The sequence below is a fragment of the Musca autumnalis genome, unplaced genomic scaffold, assembly GCF_047663935.1.
Source record: "Musca autumnalis isolate F117 unplaced genomic scaffold, ASM4766393v1 scaffold_2, whole genome shotgun sequence".
Taxonomy (NCBI): Eukaryota; Metazoa; Arthropoda; class Insecta; order Diptera; family Muscidae; genus Musca; species Musca autumnalis.
This window is the reverse complement of record NW_027411755.1, coordinates 194,545,369-194,569,469: the sequence shown is the minus strand read 5'-3', so window position 1 is coordinate 194,569,469 and position 24,101 is coordinate 194,545,369. Positions and strand designations below refer to the sequence as shown.

At 42.1% G+C, this 24,101-nt stretch overlaps 2 protein-coding genes across 4 annotated transcripts in view; one reads left to right on the top strand and one right to left on the bottom strand.

The window, feature by feature from the left end:
* The window catches only part of LOC141395051 (uncharacterized), an 84,190-nt gene that overhangs the window by 26,590 nt on the left and 33,499 nt on the right, over positions 1-24,101 (top strand). The gene's annotated exons all lie outside the window — the stretch shown is intronic.
* BBS8 (tetratricopeptide repeat protein 8) overlaps positions 1-24,101 on the bottom strand; it is a 42,958-nt gene that overhangs the window by 16,448 nt on the left and 2,409 nt on the right. The gene's annotated exons all lie outside the window — the stretch shown is intronic.

Below are 24,101 nucleotides of genomic sequence, written 5' to 3'. Positions count from 1 at the left end.
ACCTATCTTTAAATTTTTTGGCGGAAAAGTTTTATAGCTGCAGGGAACTTCAAGAGTCAAATTGAGGGTAGTTTCATCAAAACAATGTAGACCCTCAAAAATGGACCCATGTTGACGAATTTTAGTGAAGAAATTTCGTGACCACTGAAAATTCCCGAAAATCGGGAGGTACAGTTATATGGGGGATATACCAAAACATGGACCTATATTGACGATTATTTTTGAATAGACAAAATTGTAGCTAAAATTCTCAAAATACCGATCATTACGGCTAGTTCGGTTAAAAATTGCAGCTAAAATTCTCAAAATACCGAAAATCGGGAGATACCGTTATATGGGGGCTATACCAAAACATGAACCTATGTTGACGATGTTTCGTTGGAGATGTTTTATGACCACTGAGAACTTCAAATGTCAAATTACAGCTATTTCGGTTAAAAGCTGTAGCTAAAATTCTCAAAATACGGAAATTGGGAGGTACCGTTATATGGGGGCTATACCAAAACATGGACCTATGTTGACGATGTTTGGTGGAGATGTTTCATGACCACTGAGAACCTCAAATGTCAAATTGCAGATATTTCGGTTACAAATTGTGGCTAAAATTCTCAAAATACCGAAAATCGGTAGGTACCATTATATGGGGGCTATACCAAAACATGGACCTATGTTGACGATGCTTGGTGGAGATATTTCATGACCACTGAGAACCTCAAATGGCAAATTGCAGCTAGTTCGGTTAAAAATTGTAGCTAAAATTCTCAAAATACCGAAAATCGGGAGGTACCGTTATATGGGGGCTATACCAAAACATGGACCTATGTTGACGATGTTTTGTGGAGATGTTTCATGACCACTGAGAACCTCAAATGTCAAATTGCAGATAGTTTCGTTAAAAATTGTGGCTAAAATTCTCAAAATACCGAAAATCGGGAGGTACCGTTATATGGGGACTATACCAAAACATTGACCTATGCCCATATCCTTTGGGATATAAGTTTGTTGATCACTAGGAACCCTAAGTGCCAAATTATAGCTAATTCGGTCTGCAAATGTGGCGAAGAACGTCAAAAAACCTTAAATCCGGAGGTACCGTTATATGGGGGCTATACCAAAAAGTGGACCGATATAGCCCATCTTCGAACTTGACCTGCCTATGGAAAAAAGACCCTCGGGTGCAAAATTTCAGCACTCTATGTCAATTATTGCGGACGCTAGAGTGATTACAACAGACGGACAGACGGACAGACAGACGGACAGACGGACATGGCTAGATCGTCTTAGAATTTTATCCTGATCAAGAATATATATACTTTATAGGGTCGCAAATGATTAGTTCGATGTGTTACAAACAGAATGACAAACTTAATATACCCTCCATACTATGGTGGAGGGTATAATAGTAATGAAAATTATTTCATCAGTAGAATAAGTCTAAAATAGGGTTTAAATCTTTGCTAAAAAAGACATTTTCGCTAACATGAACTTTCAAAATTTTGGTCAGGTGGGCCCCCCCCGAAATGAAATCCTGGCTACGTCCCTGGTCCTGACCGGTTTTAACATGGCAAAGCCCAGGATTTATCTTGGTCCCTCTTTCATCCCAAGTGGACACTGACCTCCCCGTGGTGTCACCTGGGGAACTGCCTTTAACACCCGTTAAAGGTAGTGAGCTAACATGTGCCGCGCGTTCACCCATAAGAACGTTAAAAACTTGGGTTTGGGCGTCGGGTTAGTAACCCTCCCCTAGAAAAAACAGCCTACTATGAAAAAACGAAAGAAAAGAAAAACAAACCCCTCTAAAGTTGACGAACCCCGCAAACGTTTTAAGGACCATGATCTGCGAATCTGCACCTGGAATGTTCGCACTCTTTATAGAGAAGGTGCAGTCTTCGCATTGGCAGACGTACTTGAAAAGTACAAGACCGATATTACTGCCATACAGGAAATACGATGGATTGGAAAAGGCGTCACAACAACACCTAAAGGTGACGCACTGTATTATAGCTGACATGACACAAAGCAATAGTTTGGTTGCGGATTTGTAGTTGGTCGGAGACTAAAACATCTTGTATCCAGCTTCACTCCAGTGAATGAAAGACTTGCTGCAATTCGAATAAAAGCTAAATTCTTCAACATCAGCTTTATTTGCGCTCATGCTCCCACTGAAGAAAAGGACGAACAGACCAAAGATATATTTTACGAGCGCTTAGAAGAAACATATGACCGTTGCCCTGCCCATGACATTAAAATCATTCTAGGCGATTTTAATGCCAAAATTGGAAAGGAGAATATCTTTGGCCCAACAGTCGGGAAATTCAGTCTCCACAGTGAAACATCTGACAATGGTATGAGACTGATAGACTTTGCAGCTGCAAAAAACATGGTAGTTAGCAGTACCAGATTTAATCATCTCGATATTCATAAGGGCACCTGGCTGTCTCCAGATCAGAAAACAAGAAACCAAATTGATCATGTTGTGATAGATGGAAGATATTCATCGAGCGTGTTGGCTGTACGATCGTTCCGAGGCGCAAACATTGATTCGGACCACTACCTTGTTGCAGCAAAGGTACGCACCCGCTTAAACGTAGCAAACAAAGTGCGAACAGACACAACACGAAAGTTAGACATCGGTAAGCTGCAATCACAACAGATAGCCACAGCATATTCCACTCAACTAGCCCAATTGCTTATTCAAAGCCCTCCTCATCCCGATAACATATCAGCGCAATGGCAAAGCATTGCCCACTCCATGCAAACAGCCGCAAAATCCATACTTGGATACCAGAGACCTCCACCAAGGAATCCATGGTATGATGAGGAGTGTCGTGCTGCCACCGAAGAGAAAAATGCGGCATATAAGGCTACTTTACAATCCGTAGCAACGCGTAGCGCACGAGAGAGATACAGGGAGAAAAGGAGAGAGGAGAAACGTCTTTTCCGCAGGAAAAAGAGAGAGATGGAAAAGCGGGAGTGTGAAAAAATCGAGATGTACAGGAGCCAGAATGAAGTCCGAAAATTCTACCAAAGAGTCAAGCATCAAACTGATGGCTTTGGTACAGGCACATCCTCCTGTAGAGACCAGCAAGGTAATTTGGTAACTGATACAGATAGTGTACTCAGGATATGGAAAGAACATTTTTCAAATCTGTTGGTATCCAATAGCAGCGAAGACGACGAAGATACCACAGTCCCAATCCCAGAAGATGGTATTGAATGTATACCGCCCAGCCAAGATGAGGTAAAGACAGCAATAAATCGGCTGAAGAATAATAAGGCAGCAGGGGCCGATGGCTTACCAGCCGAGCTGTTCAAAACCGGAGGCGACACGCTGATAAGGTGTATTCATCAGCTAGTTAGCACCATCTGGCAGGAAGAACGAGTACCCGACGATTGGAACCTGAGTATCCTGTGCCCCGTCCACAAGAAGGGAGATAAGACTGTATGCTCTAACTATAGGGGCATAAGTCTACTCCCTATTGCCTACAAGATCGTGTCAGGGATATTGTGCGAACGACTAAAGCCAATGGTCAACGAGATTATTGGACCATACCAATGCGGCTTTAGACCTGGCAAGTCCACCATTGTCCAGATATTTACCCTGCGGCAAATCCTGGAGAAGACCCAAGAGATGCAGATCGACACCTACCACCTTTTTGTCGATTATAAAGCAGCCTTCGACAGTCCGCTGCGCTCAAAGGTTTTCCAAGCCATGTCTGAATTTGGTATTCCCGCAAAGCTCATCCGGCTTTGTAAAATGACTTTAACTGACACGAGGTCCTCAGTTAAAATAGGAAAGAACCTCTCCGAAGAGTTTGGTACCAAAAGAGGTTTCAGACAAGGAGACAGCCTTTCGTGTGACCTCTGCAACATCCTGCTAGAAAAGGTTATACGAGAGGCAAACGTCAAAAGAAGTGGCACAATCTACACCAATAGTCACATGGTACTTGCTTATGCTGATGATATAGACATCATGGGTCGATCAGTAAAAGAAGTAACTGATACCTTTATAAAGGTCGAAGGAGAATCTGCTAAAGTGGGTCTGGCGGTAAACGGTGAGAAGACCAAGTTGATGGTGTCGACGCGCAATGCGTCCATTGAGCTCGGACCGACTGTGGAAGTTGGTTCCTATAATATTGAGGTAGTAAAAGACTTCGTCTACCTCGGCACCTCCGTCAACACAACAAACGACATCAGTTGTGAAATAAAAAGAAGAATTGTATTGGCCAACAGATGCTACTTTGGATTAAGTAAGCAGTTTAAAAACAAAGCCACATCTCGTCAAACAAAAATAACGCTCTACAAAACACTGATACTACCCGTGCTGATGTATGGCTCCGAAGCCTGGGTACTTGCGCAAGCAGACATGGCAGTGCTTGGTGTGTTTGAGAGAAAAATTCTTCGAAAGATCTACGGACCAATCTGCGTTGACGGTGAATATCGACGTCGCATGAACCACGAGCTGTATCTGCTATACAACGACATCAATATTGTTAAACGTATCGAGATGCAGCGATTGCGTTGGCTAGGCCATATCATAAGAATGAACGATGATGAACCCGCTAAAAAGGCGTATGAATACATGCCACATGGCGGTGCACGCAGAATTGGCAGGCCAAGGAATAGATGGCGCAAACAAGTGGATGATGAGATGAAAAGGCGCGGTATTCCAGAGTGCAAAGCAACAAATAGAGAGGAATGGAGATCTCTTCTTAGTTCGGCCTATAGAACAAATGTTCTGTAATGGGCCAGCTAAGTAAGTAAGTAAAGAAATTGCGGATGCGTCTTTTTTGAACACCTGTTTCTATATGAATGAGTTGCCAGATCGAAACAAAATATAACATGTGTTCATAACAGAGATGGAAGTTTCCAAAACACTTAACTTTTTTCTGTTTATACCGCGCTTTTTGTGCTAGGCTAAGAAGTTTCCGAACTGCCCTCGTATGTCTGTTTTGGTGATGTAAGAAAAAGGGTAGTACGTAAAAGCGCCGAGGCATATAATAAAAACTGCTTAAAACGTACAGTAAAGTTTTCAGTTAGCGTTATGGTATAGGGATGTATTTCTTCAAAAAGTGTTGGTCAGCTCCATTTCATAGATGGAATCGTAAATGCAGAAAAATATATAAAAATCCAGGAAGAAAATCTGATACCATCTGTATCGAAATTAGCAGACTATGGGGAATACGTATTCTAACAGGATGGTGTTTTTTCCGATACTGCTAAAAATACGAAAAAGTAGCTTGAAGAAAATGGAATCGAGGTCCGGGATTGGTAATCCTCTTGTTCAGACCTTAATCCAATATAAAATTTGTGGGCTATTATGAAAAGAAAGCTTCGAAATGAACCCCAACGGACTGTTAACGGGTTAAAGTCCAAAATTCAGAAAATTTGGGACTAGATAACCCGAGATGATTGTCAAAAGCTAGTCAGTACCATGTCAAAGTGGTCGAGACCGTTGTATGTATTTTTATTAATATATGTCTAAAGAGAATGAAATTATCTTTAAGAATAAAAAAAATTTGTTTGTGTAGTCATTATAGTTCTGAAGATATGCATATTTTAATATCACATTGTTGAAAAATGCAATGTGTACGAATTAATAGTGGTTAGGGCTCGTAGCAAAATAACGATTTATAGAAAAGCGGTAGAGGCCGGTTTATTCAGTCGACGACCAGCAAATAAAAACCATTCATATCGTCAAAAAATGAAAAGGCAGACTTAAATTCGCTAAGACCCATCTGAAGGGGGGTATCAAAAAATTGAGGTTTTCTGATGAATCTAAGTTGATTTTAAAGTATTCGGATGGCATAAGGGGTAGATGAAATGGACAACGGTTAATTCCTTAATATTGTAAGGGCACTGTAAAACAAGGAGGCGAACATAATGATCTGAGATTTTTTTCGGGGCAAGGGATTGGACCAATTCATAAAATAATTGAATTATTGATCGCTTCAAGTATCGAAATGTATTAAAAGACGTGCTGTTGCCTTATGCTGAATAAAAGATGCCACTTAGATGGACATTCCAGGAAGGTAACGAGCCAAAACATGTATCGAAAGTGGTTAAGGATTGATTCCAAAACAATTCGACAGAAGTTCTTCATTGGCCTGCCCAAACCCCTGATCTTAGCTCTCGATTGGGGCTTGTGGGAGATCGTTAGCTCAAAAATCAACCAGAAAAATGCAAAACCAAAGAACATTTATTTGAAGCCGCAAAAATAGCCTGGGAAGCAACATCGCCCGCAATAATTAATAATTTAATATCCTCTATGCCTAAAAGGTGTGCTTGTGTCATCCAGAAACGAAATATTGATTTCAATAGTTTTTGTTGTACCTCGAATTGGAGGGTGCTTTAGTTTTTTCCGCTTATATTTGCGACCTAAAATGATTTTTAAATTTATACTTTTGTTTGTTAAATTCTGAATTCCTTATGTTTATATTTTCCAATAATAAGGATATAAATAAAAAGAAAAATACAAAACAAATTTACGACATTGTTTTCTTAAAAAAATACCATTTAAAAAAGTGTTCTGAGTGGGTGCTTTAGTTTTGGCCGACACTGTATACCAAACCTTTTTATAGTAACTAAACTTCTTCATAAAGGACTCGAAATTTGAAGCTACGTTGAACTAAGTTTGAAAGAAATTTTTGAAAAATGTTTACAGTTATCTACACAATAGCCATTTTAGTATGTGCCGGTGGGGTTTTGGAGCTTGAACCATTATCTCCGGATGTATTGACTTACTCCAGAAAAAGATTGTACCGTTGTAAATGAGGCCGCTAGGACAACCTACTGAAAAGAAGAATCTAAACGATGCGAAAGGATCTATTAAACTTCACTTTTTTCGAATTTTGTGTGGGAGTTACCCGAAGGCATGGACCTATATAGCTCATATTCCAATCTTATAGATGACTGGATAAAATAATATGATGAGCAAAGTCTGCACCAATCAGAAACTCCTTGCGAAAATTATCTTGCGGATCTGCCATTTTGATTGGTACCGTCAGGGTTTCTTGGAACATTTAGGCAAATATCTCAGGAAGTATGGACTTGCGCAAGAAAAAAAATTGTACTGTCGTAAAGGCAGCCGCAAGGACAACTTACTGAAACAAATTTCAAAATGATCCGAGAGGAGCTTAAACTTCACTTTATCCGAATTTTTTGTGGGAGGTACCCGAAGGAGTGGGTCGATATAGTCCCTATTCGAACCCGATCTATATCTGGAAGGAATAATACGATGTGCAAAGTTTGGACCGAAGAGTTATCGTTCACACCATTTCACAGAAAATTTTGAACATTTGTGGACCGATATGGCATATTTTACTGGTGCATCAGAGCAAGAAGTTATCGATGCAGTATCTGGAGCATACCTGCCACGATCAAGTGGACAGGCTTCCCCACCACGTCAGGAATGATCTTCCTGATCTAGAAAGAGAGGTCCAAAGGTACATACGGGAACCTAAAGTCCAAAGAGCCCATTTGATAGGTTACAACAATAGATGAGCACTATAACTTTAGGAAATGAGTATCCAATTTTTTCGAAACTTTACAAATCATAAAATTTCCTGATGATGTATTAAATGTTTAAATGGTCCGAACTTCATATTCACTGACCTTGTTTGAAAGCCATCATATAACTAAACCTGTGTTTATAAAACATTTAGGAAAATTCGAATTGCAATTTTGGAAATTCCAACATAAATTCCTTTCACCACACAACTAATTTATTTCAAATGCTTTACAACAACAAAATGTTTACATGCAATTGCCAAAGAACTCGAAGAATTTTGCACTCTTTTCTTTTTGCTGAATATTTTTTATCGTTTCGATGAAGAACATAAAAAAACAAAAACTTTACCACAATAACGCTGAAAAAAAAATAACCAAAAGATATTTAAGATTTTTTCAAGGTGATTGAACAGAATGGAATGTGGGCAGTACTAAACAATTACAACAACAGCAATATGAAAAACAAGGAGATACTACGACGATATGACGACAACAACAAACTGCTGTAAAATGCCATGACATGGCCCAACCTGGCATCAACTTAAATATGTGCATACTTTTTGGATGCGTGCCTCCACCAAACCTTTAAGAATCTTAAGTTACGGCCGGCAGTGTTACATCCCACCCTTTCTCTCTCTCTGTCTTCTATTCAGTGAATCACCATTTGGTTTTGAAAGCCCGGCATTTTTTTAAGCTAGCTAGCATACCATCACTAGCCACCGCCACCAGGCACCACGGTTGGTTACATCCCCAATGTCCATTTTTTTGTTTTGTATGTGTACCGTCCAACATCAACAAGATGACGGCGGTTGCTGTAATGTGGTTTGTTGGAGAAAAATAGCATTTTTATAGCTATGCCCTACACCTTTACATGTGGAATTTTATATAATTTTATGTTGAACTCATGGGTTTGTAACGCTCTAGTTTTATTGGCCGACTAGACGGTTAGGGTCGCTGGACCTCTCTTTCTACATATGTCATAGAGGTCTGACATACCTGTGTGGGCGAAGAGAGTCGAACGAACTGTAGCGGGGATGATCTAGCAGCTAAACAGGTATTGCATCGACAACATCTTGTGTAGATGAACCGGTCAAATTGTTGGCTCCTCATGGAAAATGGTCCATAAATGTTATAAGGCGGTATCCTGTTGCAATGTTATTAAGGATAACCTGTTGCAGCCTTCAGGATATAATTTTGACAGTTTTTAATATTCTTCAACTGCGATGCATAGGACTCATAGCATACCACAGACAGAAATAATACTATGCGGATTGCGCTAACTACTTTATAAGCACCTCCTCTGAAGACCCTGAACCACAGAATGCCCTGTTCCGACCAGCGACGGGAACCTCAGTGTACATATGTATATCTGTATTCGTATAGTTTTTCTATGTTGGAATCAGCATATCCCGTAATGCATGCTTTGGATTATTTTTGTCCGCTTGGTGACGGAGGAGCACCTAGGACCAACATTGATGTGCTTGATTTGTCACATCCGCATCCACCACTCTCAAGCTTCGGTGAGGGTGCATCTTAGGAGCTGTTCTGGACTCGTCCATGTGAGGGACTACGACAGGGAGAAACAGCATCTAAAACCAGCCGTTGCTGTTGCAACTCCTGAAAATGCTTTCCTTTTGCAATTTAACTCGGAGGACTCCGATGAAAGATAGAAGAAATAGTGAATTTTATAAGTCGGCAGAACAGCAAGGTCGCGGCGGTATAGGAAGCCAAGATCAACAAGCTTACAGCGTTGTGATGGTTCCAACGTACTGATGGCAGATCGTAGCAAAAGTGGAAGTGGGGGATTTGTTTTCCTATTGCACCAGTATTTTCAATATGACCCGTACGTGGAATGTTGCGGTTAGTTGTACAGCTGCCCGGGGTAAAGTTGCTTAACGTATACATCTCGCCGATAAATACCAATATTAGCATAACTAGACCGATTCTAACCAAATTTTGTACTTCGAAATATTTTGACCAAACTTGGAAAGATGGGCCATATCGGTCCACTCCTTCGGGTACTTCTCCCACTAAAGAACAAAATTTGTCTGTAAAATTGTGTAAACCAGGGCTGCGTTTCTTTGCAAAAACAGTATACTCAGCGATTACACTGAGTTGTCTTTGCATTTGCTTTTCTCCCTCACGCGTGAACAAAAACATCATTTGATTGTTGTTTATTCACTCGAAGACTTGGGACTTTTCCAGGATTTGTCTCAAGGTAAATATCTGGTGAATGGTGGTTTTGCCCGGTCTAAAGCCGCACTGATAGGGTTCAATAATTTCATTGACCATAGGCTTTAGTCTCTCACACAATATACCAGAAACTATCTTATATGCAATAGGGAGCAGGCGTATGCCCCTGTAATTGGATCACACAGTCTTATCTCCTTTCTTATGGACGGGGCACAGGATACTCAGGTTCCAATCGTCGGGTACTCGTTCTTCCTCCCAGATGGTGCTAACTAGGAGGCACCCTGTTGCTGTTCTCAGGGCGGCGTTCTGACAAATTTGAATCTTATCCCACTGCGTGTCGCATAAATTCTGGGACCAAACTGGCGCCGCATAGCTTACCACAGGCCGACCTATCGCTTTGTACGTGGTCAACGAGGTTTCTTTATCTGCACCCCAAGTCCGGCCGACTAGGGACTTAAGGGCCTTGTTCCTACATTTCAGTTTATCGCAGATAGCTGTGGCATGCGAGGATGACGTGAAAGTGGTGTCGAATATGACCCCTAGAATTTTGGGGCAGTTTGTGGTCGGAATTCTGCTGCCATCGACCCTGATATTCAACTCTCTTCTATACTGCGCCGTCCATGTGGTGAACAGAGTGGCCATCGATTAAGTGGCGGATATCTGCATATTCCTCGCGTGGACAAGGTTGGTAAGATCGGTTAAATAGGCGTTCAGTCTCTCACAGATGTTATCAGGGTAGGTACCTGACGCCAGGATTTTACAATCATCCGCATACCTTACAATCTCAATGTCGTCTGGAGGGGGCGGAATACAGTTCCGGAGATATAGGGGGTTATCATGAATGAAATTTCCCCGTGAGTTTTCCGCCGTTGCAACTTAAGAGAGAAAGTGAAAAAAATCACGGGGAATTGCTGTTCATGATAGCCCCCATAACCTTTGCTGGCATCCTTGCCTGGCTTCAGTAGCGGGACCACCCTGCCCATTTTCCAGGCTTCGGGAACAATAAGGGTGGCTAGCGACAGGTTTAGAGATTTAGTGAGATACTCCACTCCCGGCTCATCCAGCTATTTCAACATTACCATGGAAGTTCCGTCAGGGCCCAACGCTTTGGATGATTTAGCGTTTCTGATGGCATTCGCAACATCATCCATTGTAAACTATGGTGGTTCATCCTCTGTAGGAAGAGATCTAATGCGACGTAACACTCTTCTCTTCGCCCTGTCGCTCTAGGGGTGCTCGACAAACTGTCGATTGAAGTAACTTGCACACCTCTTCGGGTCAGTCAACGTAACGTCGCCAAACGTTACTGTGGTTCTCTCATCCCTCCTTTCGGGCTTCGAGAGTGACTTAACCTTGCCCACAATTTACTTATACCGCCTCCAATGTTGCAACTCATCAGATGATTTAACCGCTGTTAACTTCCAGTGTCAGCTCCCCGACTCTGGGGTCGTCGGGATTGGTTCGACGAAGCTCATCACGCTCATCCCGTCGCCTCTGCTGGGAAATTTGGTCTTGCTTCGGGTATTCGACCAGCAGGTATATGTCTAGCGGCCGCAACATTGATGATGTCTCGGAACGTCCTTTCCGCTACCCGAACATCAGAAGGATTGGGCAATTCCCTGAAGCGGCGAGTAGTGAACTCTCTGAAACTCGACCAATCAGCTTTCCCATGATTGACGAATGTGCGGCGTTCAGAAGTGATGGAATCGGGTGGTCTGTTGATGGAGACAATTACGGGGAGATGGTCTGATCCAAGGGAAATGACGGGTTGCCAGGTGACGTCATTTGTCAGACCTGGTGGCACGATGGTTATGTCTGGCGAACTATGACACGCTCCTCTAATTCTGGTAGCGGCGTCCTCATTGACCGAGCAAAACGTAGAGCTATCAATGTGCTCAGCCAGCGCTATACCCCTCTGGTCGTTTTTCGAGGGCCGAATGCCACATCTCATGGTGCGCATTAAAGTCCCCCAAGACCAGACGATTATGACCTTCCAAAAGCGGGCTAATAATCTCAGATACACCTATTTCTCGGCGGGATGTATACGTTCAGCAACTCTATCTCGGCAGTTCCTCACCTGACTGCTATCCCCATACATTCCATGTACGGGTCGTTAGAGGCAGGCTCAAGCGAGATAGGTCTGTATTGAACAGACTGGTGCAAAAGGAAAGCTAATCCCCTACCTCCACATCTGGTGCGATCCTGCGTTAATACATTGTAACCATCACAACGTACTGAGCGGTGGTCGTTCAGCATGGTTTAATGCACCGCCGCGACCTTGATCTTCTTCCGATTCATAAATTCCACTATTTCGTCGATCTTACCAAGGAGTCCATTGCAATTAAATTGAAAATAGGATGTATTTTCCGGGATTGGAACAACAACGGCTGGTGTTAAATGCTGCGCGTGCGGCTGCTGTTGGGAGGACTGCGGGGGAGTTTCGAAATCTGACGACGAAGGAGTTTCGTAATCTGACGACGACGACTTACTGGGGGGTGTGTTCGCGCAGCATGCAGCAACATAGTCCCTATCGTAGTCCCTCGCGTGGACAAGTCCAGAGCAACCCCTTAAATGCACCCACTCCTGACATCTATTGCATCTCACCGAAGATTGGATATGGATTGGATTGGTGAAGATGCGGATGTGACAAACCGAGCACAAATATATTGGTCCTGGGTTTTCCTCCGTCCCGGCACGGACCAAAAGAATCCGGAGCAGACATTCCGGGATATGTTGCTTCCAGCACAGAAAAACGAAACAAATACAAACACATGTATACTGAGGTGGCACCCGCTGGGCGGAACGCTGATGTTGTGTGGTCCCGGGTCAATCGGGTACAGAGAACCCACTGCCGTGGGATTCCTTGGTGGAGGTCTCTGGTATCCAAGTATGGATTTTGCGACTGTTTGCATGGAGTGGACAATATTTTGCCATTGTGCTGATATGTTATCTGGGCGAGGAGTGCTTTCATTAAGCAATTGCGCTAGTTGAGTGGAAAATACTGTGTCTATCTGTGATGTTTGCAGCCTACCGATGTCCAACTTCCGCGTTGTATCTGTTTGTGCTTCTATGTTTGCTCCTCGGAACGATCGGACATCCAACACGCTCGTTGAATATCTTCCATCTATCACAGCCAGGCGTCCTTATGAATATTGAGATGCTTAAATCTGGTACTGCTAACTACCATGTTTTTGCAGCTGCAAAGTCTATCAGCCTCATACTAATACTAAGTGGAGACTGAATTTTCCGACTGTGTTTAAATCGCCTAGAATAATTTTAATGTCATCTGCAGGGCAACGGTCATATGTTTCTTCTAAGCGCTCGTAAAAAATATCTTTGGTCTATTCGTGCTTGTCTTCAGTGGGAGCATGAGCAGCATGAGCGCAAATAAAGCTGATGTTGAGGAATTTTGCTTTTAATCGAATTGTAGCGAGTCTTACATTCACTGGGGTGGAGCTGGAGACCAGATGTTTTAACCTCCGACCAACTACAAATCTGCAACCAAACTCATGCTTTTTGTCATGGCAGCTATAATACAGTGCGTCACCTTTGGGTGTTGTTGGGATGATGAGGGTTACTAACCCGACGCCTAAACTCAAGTTTTTAACGTTCTTATGGGTGAACGCGCGGCACATGTTAGCTCACTACCTTTAACGGGCGTTAAAGGCAGTTTCCCAGGTGACACCACGGGGAGGTAGTGTCCACTTGAGATGAAAGAGGGACCAAGACAAATCCTGCACTTTGCCATGTTAAAGCCGGTCAGGACCGTTTCATCCCCTACGTCGCCCAAATAGCTAGTGCACAAGATAACTGTAAATTTTTTTCAAAAAATCCTTCCAAATCTATAAATCACAAGTTTCCTTACTAACAAATTTTGCTCTATATCATACTTTCTTACTTGGTTTTAAAGTTATATGATGAGGGCATTAGCTGTCGACTTTGCTTACTGATTATTTTTTCGAGTTCTTAAACGAAAAATAATTTTAAGCCTGTCTAGTGACTTTGATGATGGAACTTGTGGTGGTGGCTAGCTAGCAATGGTTGTTGGAATGTCGGTCATATTGTTGGATTAAATTCTTCTTGAGGTTAAGGTTTATGTGTTTATCATCATAATTAAGTATAAGTGTTTTGCCAACCCAAACATGCATGGCATGCATACATCTGTATGGATGTAATTGTCATGTTGCCAAGTGGTAGCTTGAAGGTTCATCATGACCAATTTATCCATACATTTCTATGCCTTTATTCAAACATTGGTCCAAGCATTGACTTTGGATACCAAATCCCCACAACAGCTACAAATTGTCGCAACAACAAGCCGGCCGGCCGTTCCGCCACCAGCACTCACAACATATTAAAGAAGAAGAAGATTCTATTACTTTGTGGTTTTTCATCGTAAAAATTGTATCTCTTTTTCAAAAAGAACATTTCACATCGAAACTGCTGCTGCGCATCTTCTTTAAGAAGCGGTCAGTGGATTGCATGCCATTCTTATTGTTTTTATAAAATATGCTTATTGGCTGGCTGTGGCTGCCGCAGTTCGTTCGTCCAATGGCGGTGTTTCCTTCACTCATAAATTGTATTAGTTTGTGATGTTAAAAAGTTATGCTGGTGGTCATAATTTCATATTAAATGACTTTTTTTTTACTGGGATTGTATTTTCTTCTAGTAGATAGGTGATGGTTTGTGTATTTACAAATTGTTTTTTGGACTAACCAAACTATAAACATAAATAAAAACCTCGACAATTAAGACATACAATTTAGACACTCTCGACTGTAACTCCGACCGCCTGGCAATAGAAATGATGGTTAGGAGGATTAGCCCTGAGCACAGAGAAATATATAACGTTATCGACTTTAAGATACTGCATAGGCGTAGAATGAAAATGTTACTATCAGAGGATTTAGCTGTTAGCTTCCTAAATGTGATCAATGTGTCGAGCCCATTTCAGAAGACAGTGAATTATTCTATAGTGAAAGTCATACCTGGCCAAGAGGTCCGCTAAACTTCCACAGAATATCTTAGATATGATTAGTTAAAACAAGAAAAAAGCGATAAGTTCGGCCGGGCCGAACTTTTTATACTCTCCACCATGAAATACTCTGATCGGCCGGTCGGTCGGGATTTGGCGTGTAGAAAATAAAATTCGATGTTTTATTGTATGTTTATCCATAATTATGATAAGAATAGTTTCAGATTGACAATTTTACTTCATTTATTGATATAGTTGGCCTATTTGTATTATTTATATATTTTTTTGATCTCACTCCCATAGGGCGGTCCCCATTTATGTAAATTTGATGATTTTAGCCGCATTATCCAGCGGAAATAGCTGAAATTTGGCATTTAGTTTTCGTTGGGGGTATAAAATATTCCAACAAAGAATTGTTGGTACAGGACCACTTTTTGATATAGGCCCCATTGGAAGGTCTGGCCCGACTTTCGGTACTTTTAAAATTTCACCCACATCATCCAACCGAAATGGCTGAAATCTGATTTGAATATACATAATTTATGATGGAGGGTGTAATAAGAGTTCAAGATCACCCCATTCTGCACTTTTTGGTAATGAAAACTGCATTAATTTTCCTACTTCCACCCTTATCGTTTGAACCGTAGGACGGACTTTTTCATTTTGTAATTTCTTATCTGCTATGTCGTGATCAATTTCAAGCGATATCTGATTATCAAAATGTTTCCCATAATCGTAGTTTTATTTGAACCAAAGTTAAAAAATCTTAGTTCCCGAATTGGCATATTTCCTAAAAATGTATATAAAACCAAAAATCGCAGGAAGTCGCAGGTAAAAATTTAAGACATTGTTCTAGACAAGATACAGAAAAAATTAAAATGAAAGCTAAACTCGGCTAATTTCCATACTCAACCCCTATTTTAATTGAAGAATTTAGAAAAAATTGGCCTTACATTTGGTGACGTAGGGGGTGGAAGATACCAAGAAGCGGTCCTGACCGGTTTTAACATGGCAAAGCCCAGGATTTATCTTGGTCCCTCTTTCATCTCAAGTGGACACTGACCTCCCCGTGGTGTCACCTGGGTACTGTCTTTAACACCCGTTAAAGGTAGTGTGCTAACATGTGCCGCGCGTTCACCCCATAAGAACGTTCAAAACTTGGGTTTGGACGTCGGGAAAAACAGCCTACTATAATAAAAATAAAGAAAAAAAAAAACCTCTAAAGTTGACGAACCCCGCAAACATTTTAAAGACCATGATCTGCAAATCTGCACCTGGAATGTTCGCACTCTTTATAGAGATGGTGCAGTTTACGCATTGGCAGATGTCCTTAAATAGTACAAGGCCGTAATGTCGGCCATACAGGAAATACGATTGTAAGGGAAAGGCGTCACAACAACACCTAAAGATGACGCACTGTATTATAGCTGCCATGACACAAAGCATGAGTTTGTTTGCGAATATGTAGTTGGTCGGAGGTTAAAACATCTGGTCTCCAGCTTCACCCTAGTAAATGAAATACTTGATACAATTCGATTAAAAGCGAAAATCTTCAACATCAGCTTTATTTGCGCTCATGCTTCCACTGAAGGCAAGGACGAACAGACCAAAGATATATTTTACGAGCGCTTAGAAGACTTATGACCGTTGCCCTACCCATGACATTAAAATTATACTAAGCGATTTTAATGCCAGAATTGGAAAGGAGAATATCTTTGGCCCAACAGTAGCGAAATTCAGTCTCCACAGTGAAACATCTGACAATGGTATGAGGCTGATAGACTTTGCAGCTGCAAGAAACATGGTAGCTAGCAATACCAGATTTAAGCATCTCGATATTCATAAGGGCACCTGGCTGTCGCCAGATAAAAGAACAAGTAATCAAATTGATCACGTTGTGATAGATGGAAGACATTCATCGAGCGTGTTGGATGTACGATCGTTCGTAGGTGCAAACATAGACTCGGACCACTACCTTGTTGCAGCAAAGGTACGTACCAGATTAAATGTAGCAAACAAAGTGCGAACAGACACAACACGGAAGTTGGACATCGGTAAGCTGCAATCACAACAGATAGCCACAGCATATTCCACTCAACTGGCCCAACTGCTTAATCTAAGCACTCCTCGTCCCGATAACATATCTGGACAATGGTAAAACATTGCCCACTCCATGCAAACAGCCGCAAAATCAGTAGTTGGATACGAGAGACCTCCACCAAAGAATCCATGGTATGACCAGGAGTGTCGTGCTGCTACCGAAGAGAAAATTGCGGCATAGGGGCTATCGGGAGAAAAGGAGAGAACAGAAAGTCCTTTCCGCAGGAAAAAGAGAGAAATGGAAAAGCGGGAGTGTGAAAAAATCGAGATGTACAGGAGCCAGAATGAAGTCCGAAAATTCTACCAAAGAGTGAAACATCAAACAGATGGCTTTGGTACAGGCACATCCTCCTGTAGAGACCAGCAAGGTAATCTGGTAACAGATACAGATAGCGTGCTCAGGATATGGAAGGAACATTTCTCCAATCTGTTGGTATCCAATAGTAGCGAAGACGATGATACCACAGATCCAATCCCAGAAGATGGTATAGGATGTATACCGCCCGGCCAAGATGATGTAAAAACAGCAATCAACCGACTGAAGAATAATAAAGCAGCAGGAGCCGATGGCTTACCAGCCGAGCAGTTTAAAACCGGAGGCGACGCGCTGGAGAAGAACGCGTACCCGACGATTGGAACCTGAGCATTCTATGTCCCGTCCACAAGAAAAGAGGTAAGACTGTATGCTCCAACTATAGGGGCATAAGTCTTCTCCCTATTGCCTATAAGATAGTATCAGGGATATTGTTCGAACGACTAAAGCCAATGGTCAACGAAATAATTGGACCATACCAATGCGACTTTAGACCTGGCAAGTCCACCATTGACCAGATATTTACCATGCCGCAAATCCTGGAGAAGACCCAAGAGATGCAGATCGACACCTACCACCTTTTTGTCGATTATAGAGCAGCCTTCGACAGTCCGCTACGATCAAAGGTATTCCAAGCAATGTCTGAATTTGGTATCCCCGCAAAGCTCATTCGGCTTTGTAAAATGACTCTAACTGACACAAGATCTTCAGTTAAAATAGGAAAGAACCTCTCGGAAGAGTTTTTTACCAAAAGAGGTTTCAGGCAAGGAGACAGCCTTTCGTGTGATCTTTTCAACATCCTGCAAAAGAAGGTTATACGAGAGGCAAACGTCAAAAGAAGTGGCACAATCTACACCAATAGCCACATGTTACTTGCTTATGCTGATGATATAGACATCATGGGACGATCAGTAAAGGAAGTAAATGATACCTTTAGGAAGGTCGAAGCAGAATCGGCGAAAGTGGGTCTGGCGGTAAACGGGAAAAAGACCAAATTGATGGTGTCGACGCGCAAAGCGTCCATAGAGCTCGGACTGTGGAAGTTGGTACCTACAATTTTGAGGTAGTTAAAGACTTCGTCTACCTCGGCACTGCCATAAACACAACAAACAACATCAGTTGTGAAATAAGAAGAAAAATTGTATTGGCCAACAGATGGTACTATGGTTTAAGTAAGCAATTTAAAAATAAAGCCACATCTCGTCAAACAAAAATAACACTATACAAAACGCTGATACTACCCGTGCTAATGTATGGCTCCGAAGCATGGGTACTTGCGCAAGCAGATAAGGCAGTGCTTGGTGTGTAATTGTGAAAATTCTTCGAAAGATCTACGGGCCGATTTGCGTTGACGGTGAATATCGACGTCGTATGAACCACGAGCTCTACCAGCTATACAAAGACATGAATATAGTTAAACGTATCGAGATGCAACGATTGCGTTGGCTAGGCCATATCATAAGAATGAGCGATGAACCCGCTAAAAAGGCGTATGAATACATGCCACATGGCGGTGCACGCAGAATTGGCAGGCCAAAGAATAGATGGCGCAAACAAGTGGATGATGAGATGACAAGGCGCGGTATTCCAAAAAGCGAAGCACAAAACAGAGAGGAATGGAGATCTTTTCTTTGTTCGGTCTATGGAACAAATGTTCTGTAATGGGCCAGCTAAGTAAGTAAGTACTTAGGCCATATATCCTTGAATATGGTTTTGCATATGCTCATTTTACGCAAATATGTCAAAATATGCAAGATATGCAAAAATTTCTGGGCCTAGTTCGTTTTATTTTGTGATAAAATAAGTTTCTGTCTAATCAGATTTTCTCTACGACCATCCTAACCATATATGAATTTGCATAGGATTCCGCTGTCTAATTATTACATATACCGTTGAGTACAATCAACACTCTAGTTCAATATTGTACTGCCGTTTCATAGTTTCCTTCAAGTCCATTTTTTTATTTTCGGCACGTTAGATCTGTATTTTTCCCACTGTGGGTCGGTACCGTTATATGGGGGCTACAATAAAACGTTGACCCTATGTCCATAAGTTTCTTGATCACTGGTAGCCCTAAATGACAAATTATAGCTAATTTGGTCTGCAAATGTAGCTAAAAACGTAAAAATACTTGTAATCGAATGGTGCCGTTATATGGGGGCTATACCAAAACGTGGACCTATCTTCACCATTTTTGGTGCAGAAGTTTTTTAATCTCTTGAAACTCCAAATGCTAAATTGAACCCAATTTGAGAGAAAAATGTAGCTAAAAATTCTCAAAATACCTTAAATCGAGAGGTACCGTTATATGGGGGCTATACCAAAACATGGACCTATCTTGACAATTTTTAGTGAAGGAGTTTCTAGTCCATTTAGTTCGATGTGTTACAAACAGAAAAAACAAACTTAACATGCCCTCTATACTATGTTGGAGGCCCTACAAATGTGAACATAAATTCACCTCAATTATTCTAAAAATAGAACATATGTTTTTTTTTAACATTTTGGTATGTACCTAGAAATATATTTAACGAAGTACTTCCTTCTTATGACAACCCCAGGTAAAAATGAATAAAGTCATTACTTGGTAATGACTTTTTTGCTGGGGAGTCTTTACACTAGGTGCTAGGACCATCATCTCAGGAAGTATTGACTTACTCCGGAAAAAGATTGTACCGTTGAAAATGAGGCCGCTAGGACAACCTACTGAAAAAAAAGAGCTCTTAAACTTCACTTTTTTCGATTTTTGTGTGGGATGTACCCGAAGGAGTGGACCAATATAGCCCATATTCCAACCTGATACATGACTGGATAAAATAACATTATCTGCAAAGTCTGCACCAATCAGAAACTCCTGCCAGAATTATCTTGCGGATTTGCCATTTTGGTTGATGCCGTCAGGGTTTCTGGAACATTAAGGCCAATATCTCAGGAAGTATGGACTTGCGCAAGAAAAAAATTTTAACGTCATAAAGGGAATCGCAAGGACAACCTGCTGAAAAAATTCAAGACAATCCAAGATTAGCTCTTAAACTTAAATTTATCCGAATTTTGTGTAGGAGGTACCCGAAGGAGTGGACCGATATAGCCCACATTCCAACCTGATACATGACTGGATGAAATAATATGATGTGCAAAGTCTGCACCAATCGGAAACTCCCTGCGAGAATTACTTGCAGATTTGCCATTTTGGTTGGTGCCGCCAGGGTTTCTTGGTACTTTTAAGTCAATATCTCAGGAAGTATGGACTTGCGCAAGAAAAGGGTCGTAAAGAAAGCAGTAAGGACAACTTAATGAAACAAATTTCAAAACAATCCGAGAGGAGCTCTTGAACTTCACTTTAACCGAATTTTGTATGGGAGGTACGGGAAGAAGTGGACCGATATAGTCCATATTCCAACCTGATACATGACTGGATGAAATAATATAATGTGCAAAGTCCGCACCAATCAGAAACTCCCTACGAGAATTATATTGCGGTTTTGACATTTTGGTTGGTGCCGTCAGGGTTTCTTTGAACTTTTAAGCCAATATCTCAGGAAGTATGGACTTGCGCAAGAAGAAAATTTTACCGTCGTAAAGGGAGCCGCAATGACAACTTACTGAAACAAATTTCAAAACGATCCGAGAGGAGCTCTTAAACTTCACTTTAAACCGAATTTTGTGTGGGATGTATCCGAAGGAGTGGACCAATATACTCCATATTCGAACAATAATACGATGTGCAAAGTGCAAAGAGAGTTATCGTTCACACAATTTTACAGACAAATTTTGAACTTTTGTGGGGAAGGTACCCGAAGGAGTGGACCGATATTGCTCATCTTCGATCTTAAACTAAGTTTGGACAAAATATTACGATACCCAAAATTTGGTTCGAATCAGTTGATCCGTTCGAGAGTTATCGTGCGCATCAGTCAGACAGACAGACGGACGGACATGGCTAAATCGACTGTAAATTGTCTGAAACGAATTTCGTCCAAACATACTTGGGTCTAAAACCATTATTTCGATGAGGCACATTTTTGGTCGTATCAAAGTCTGTACACCCTTTCTAGCGTAAAGGCTGAGGGTATAATAAAAACTTAAAACGCATTTTTCTCGAAATGTTATTTTTGAAGTCAGTGCCAACGATAGCTCAAAAACGAATGGACCGACCTTTGTTGTCGTTGTTGTTGTTGTAGCAACGCAAATGTGTTCGTTCGTGTATTATTTCAGTTATGAGGTTGCTCTGTATCCAGATTCAAGAATTCTGAAACCTGGACTGGTTGCGTCCATAAGGAATCAGGATACAGGTGAGTAGGGTTAGCTGGGCAGCTAAAGAAATGCAGTATATCGTGTGGTCCCAATCCACATGCTGGCCATGTGTTGGGTATCGTGGCGTCAATTCGGGGCCAATACGAATTGAGGCTGCTGCATCGTCCGGATCTTAACTGGGCTAAAACCTCTCGTGTTTGCCTTCTGCTGCGATGGATGGGGGGTGGTCTCCAAGAACGGCATTCACACTGTATCTCTGTACTGCCTGCGCAACCATGTCAGGGTGAATGCTATCCAAGACTGCCTGATAGGCTCGTTGGTCTAGAGGTTCTCTTTTATACCTTTGGACCTCTCTCTCTAGATCATGAAGATCTCTCCTGACGTGCCTGGGTGGAGGAAGCCTGTCCATTAAATCGCGACAGGGATGCTCACTGCGATAACACCCAAGCAGGTACTGCATCGACAACATCTTATTGTGTTGACGCACCGGTAAAACCTTCGTCTCCTCATGAAGATGGTCCACTGGCGTCATGAGGAGGCACCCTGTTGCAGTCCTCAGGCCAGCATTCCGGCAGGTTTCTTCCTCCACTGCGTAGTGCTAACCTTTGCAGACCACGCTGGGGCCGCATAGCTTACCAGAGACCGGCATATTGCATTGTAGGTGGTCAACAAGGTCTCTTTGTCAGCTCCCCAAGTGCTGCCGGCCAGCGACTTGAGCACCTTGTTCATACTTCTGATCTTATCGCAAATAGCTATGGTATGCGCGGACGACTTAAACATGCTATCGACCGTTACACCCAGTATTAGTGGTCGGAATCAGTGCACCATCGACCAATATGTTCAGTGGGAGCCTCATTTCAGCCGTCCATGTGGTAAACAGTGTGGCAGTGGATTTAGCGGCGGATATTTTCATATTCCTCAGATGGAAGAACTGCGCTAGGTCAGCTATGTAGACATTTAACCTATCACATATGTCATCGATGATAGGTCCCGACGCCAAGATCGTACAATCATCCGCATACATCACGATCTCTATACCGTTTGGAGGGTGTGGAATTTCAGAAAGGTAGAGGCTAAACAGTTCCGGAGATATCACCTCTCCTTTTGGAACTACGGGGTTTGGACTTCTTGTTTCTGAATTCCACAAACGACTGGCGTCCGCACATATAGTTGATTACCCAACGTTTCAAACATGGCTGGACATTACGAACAGCTTGGCATGGTTGACGGTATCGAAAGCCTTCGATAGGTCAAGAGCCACCATGAATGTTCGGTCACACGGCCTTTTCTGGTTCAGTCCTCTACTGATATGTGTGGATATGGCGTCTAATGCTGTAGTACTACATATGCATTTTCCGAAATCCATGTTGATGTTGGGCAACTGGAAAACACCTTCTCATCGTGAGGAGGAGTAGTGCCTTTAGGATCTTTGCTACTGGCGACAGGAGCGAAATCGGCCTGTACGATTCACATCTTCTGGCATCCTGCCAGGCTTCAGTAACGGGACCACCCTGCCAACTTTCCAGGGTTCTTGTATGATATGGGTAGCTAACGATAGGTTGAGGACACTTGTTAAATACTCAACTCCAGGTTCATCCAGTTGCTTAAGCATTACCATCGATATTCGGTTTGGGCCCAACGCTTTGGATGATTTCGCGTTTCGGATGGCATCTGCAACATCGCTCATCGTAAATTGTGGTGGTACATCCTCGGCTGGAAGGGCTCTTAATATACGGCGTAGCACACTTCTCTTCGCGCTATCACTCTCGGGGTGCTCTATGAGCTGCCGGTTAGAATAACACGCGCATCTCTTTGGGTCAGTTACTGTCACGTGGTTGAAAGTAACAGCCGTTCTGTCATCCTTTTTTTCTGGACTCGAGAGTGATTTAACAGTTGCCCACAATTTACCTATTCCTCCACCAATGTTGCATTGCTTCAGATGGCCTAGCCACTTTTTCCGTTTATGTTCGCCTACTAACCTGTTGACTTCAAGAGTAAGCTCTAAAACTCTCATGCTCATTTGCTAGTAACGTCGACTCTTCTGGGAAGTTTAGTCTTAATTCGGGTATTCGACCAGCAGGTATGTATCGAGCGGCTGCTGCAGTGATGATGTCCCGGAAAGTTTTCTCAGCTACCCGAGGATCTGAGGGAGTGGGCAATTCTCTGAAGCGGTGATTGGTAAATTCTCTGAACCCTTGCCAATCAGCTTTCCCATGGTTCAGGAAAGTGCGGTGTTCAGAGGTTATGAAATCGGGTGGTCTGTTTACGGAGACGATGATAGGGAGGTGGTCTGAGCTAAGGGAAATGATGGATTGCCAGGATACGTCATTTATCAGACCTGGTGACACAATGGTGATATCTCGTAGAAGGGTCTTCATTCACCGTGTAAAACGTGGTGCTATCAATTTGCTCAGCCAGCGCTGTACCCCTCTGGTCATTACCTAGGAAGGAGTGCCAAAGCTCGTGATAAGCATTGAAGTCCCCTAGCATTATTTAAACAATTATGTGTTTATATGGACCGACCTTTGTATATTTTGATGAGCGTATTAAATACTTAAAAAACTTATCTTTCAGTGAGATAGATTTTTTTAAAAATTTTTTCTGGCCGACTTTGTGTCTAGAATTGGCCCATTTTTTCGTTCAAATCGAAATTTTGAATTAACAGATCACTATTTTTGTTAAAATAGATTTTTTAAAATGTTGTCTCGCTTAAAGACAAGATTATTAGGTTCTTAAAACGCGCACCAAAATATATGA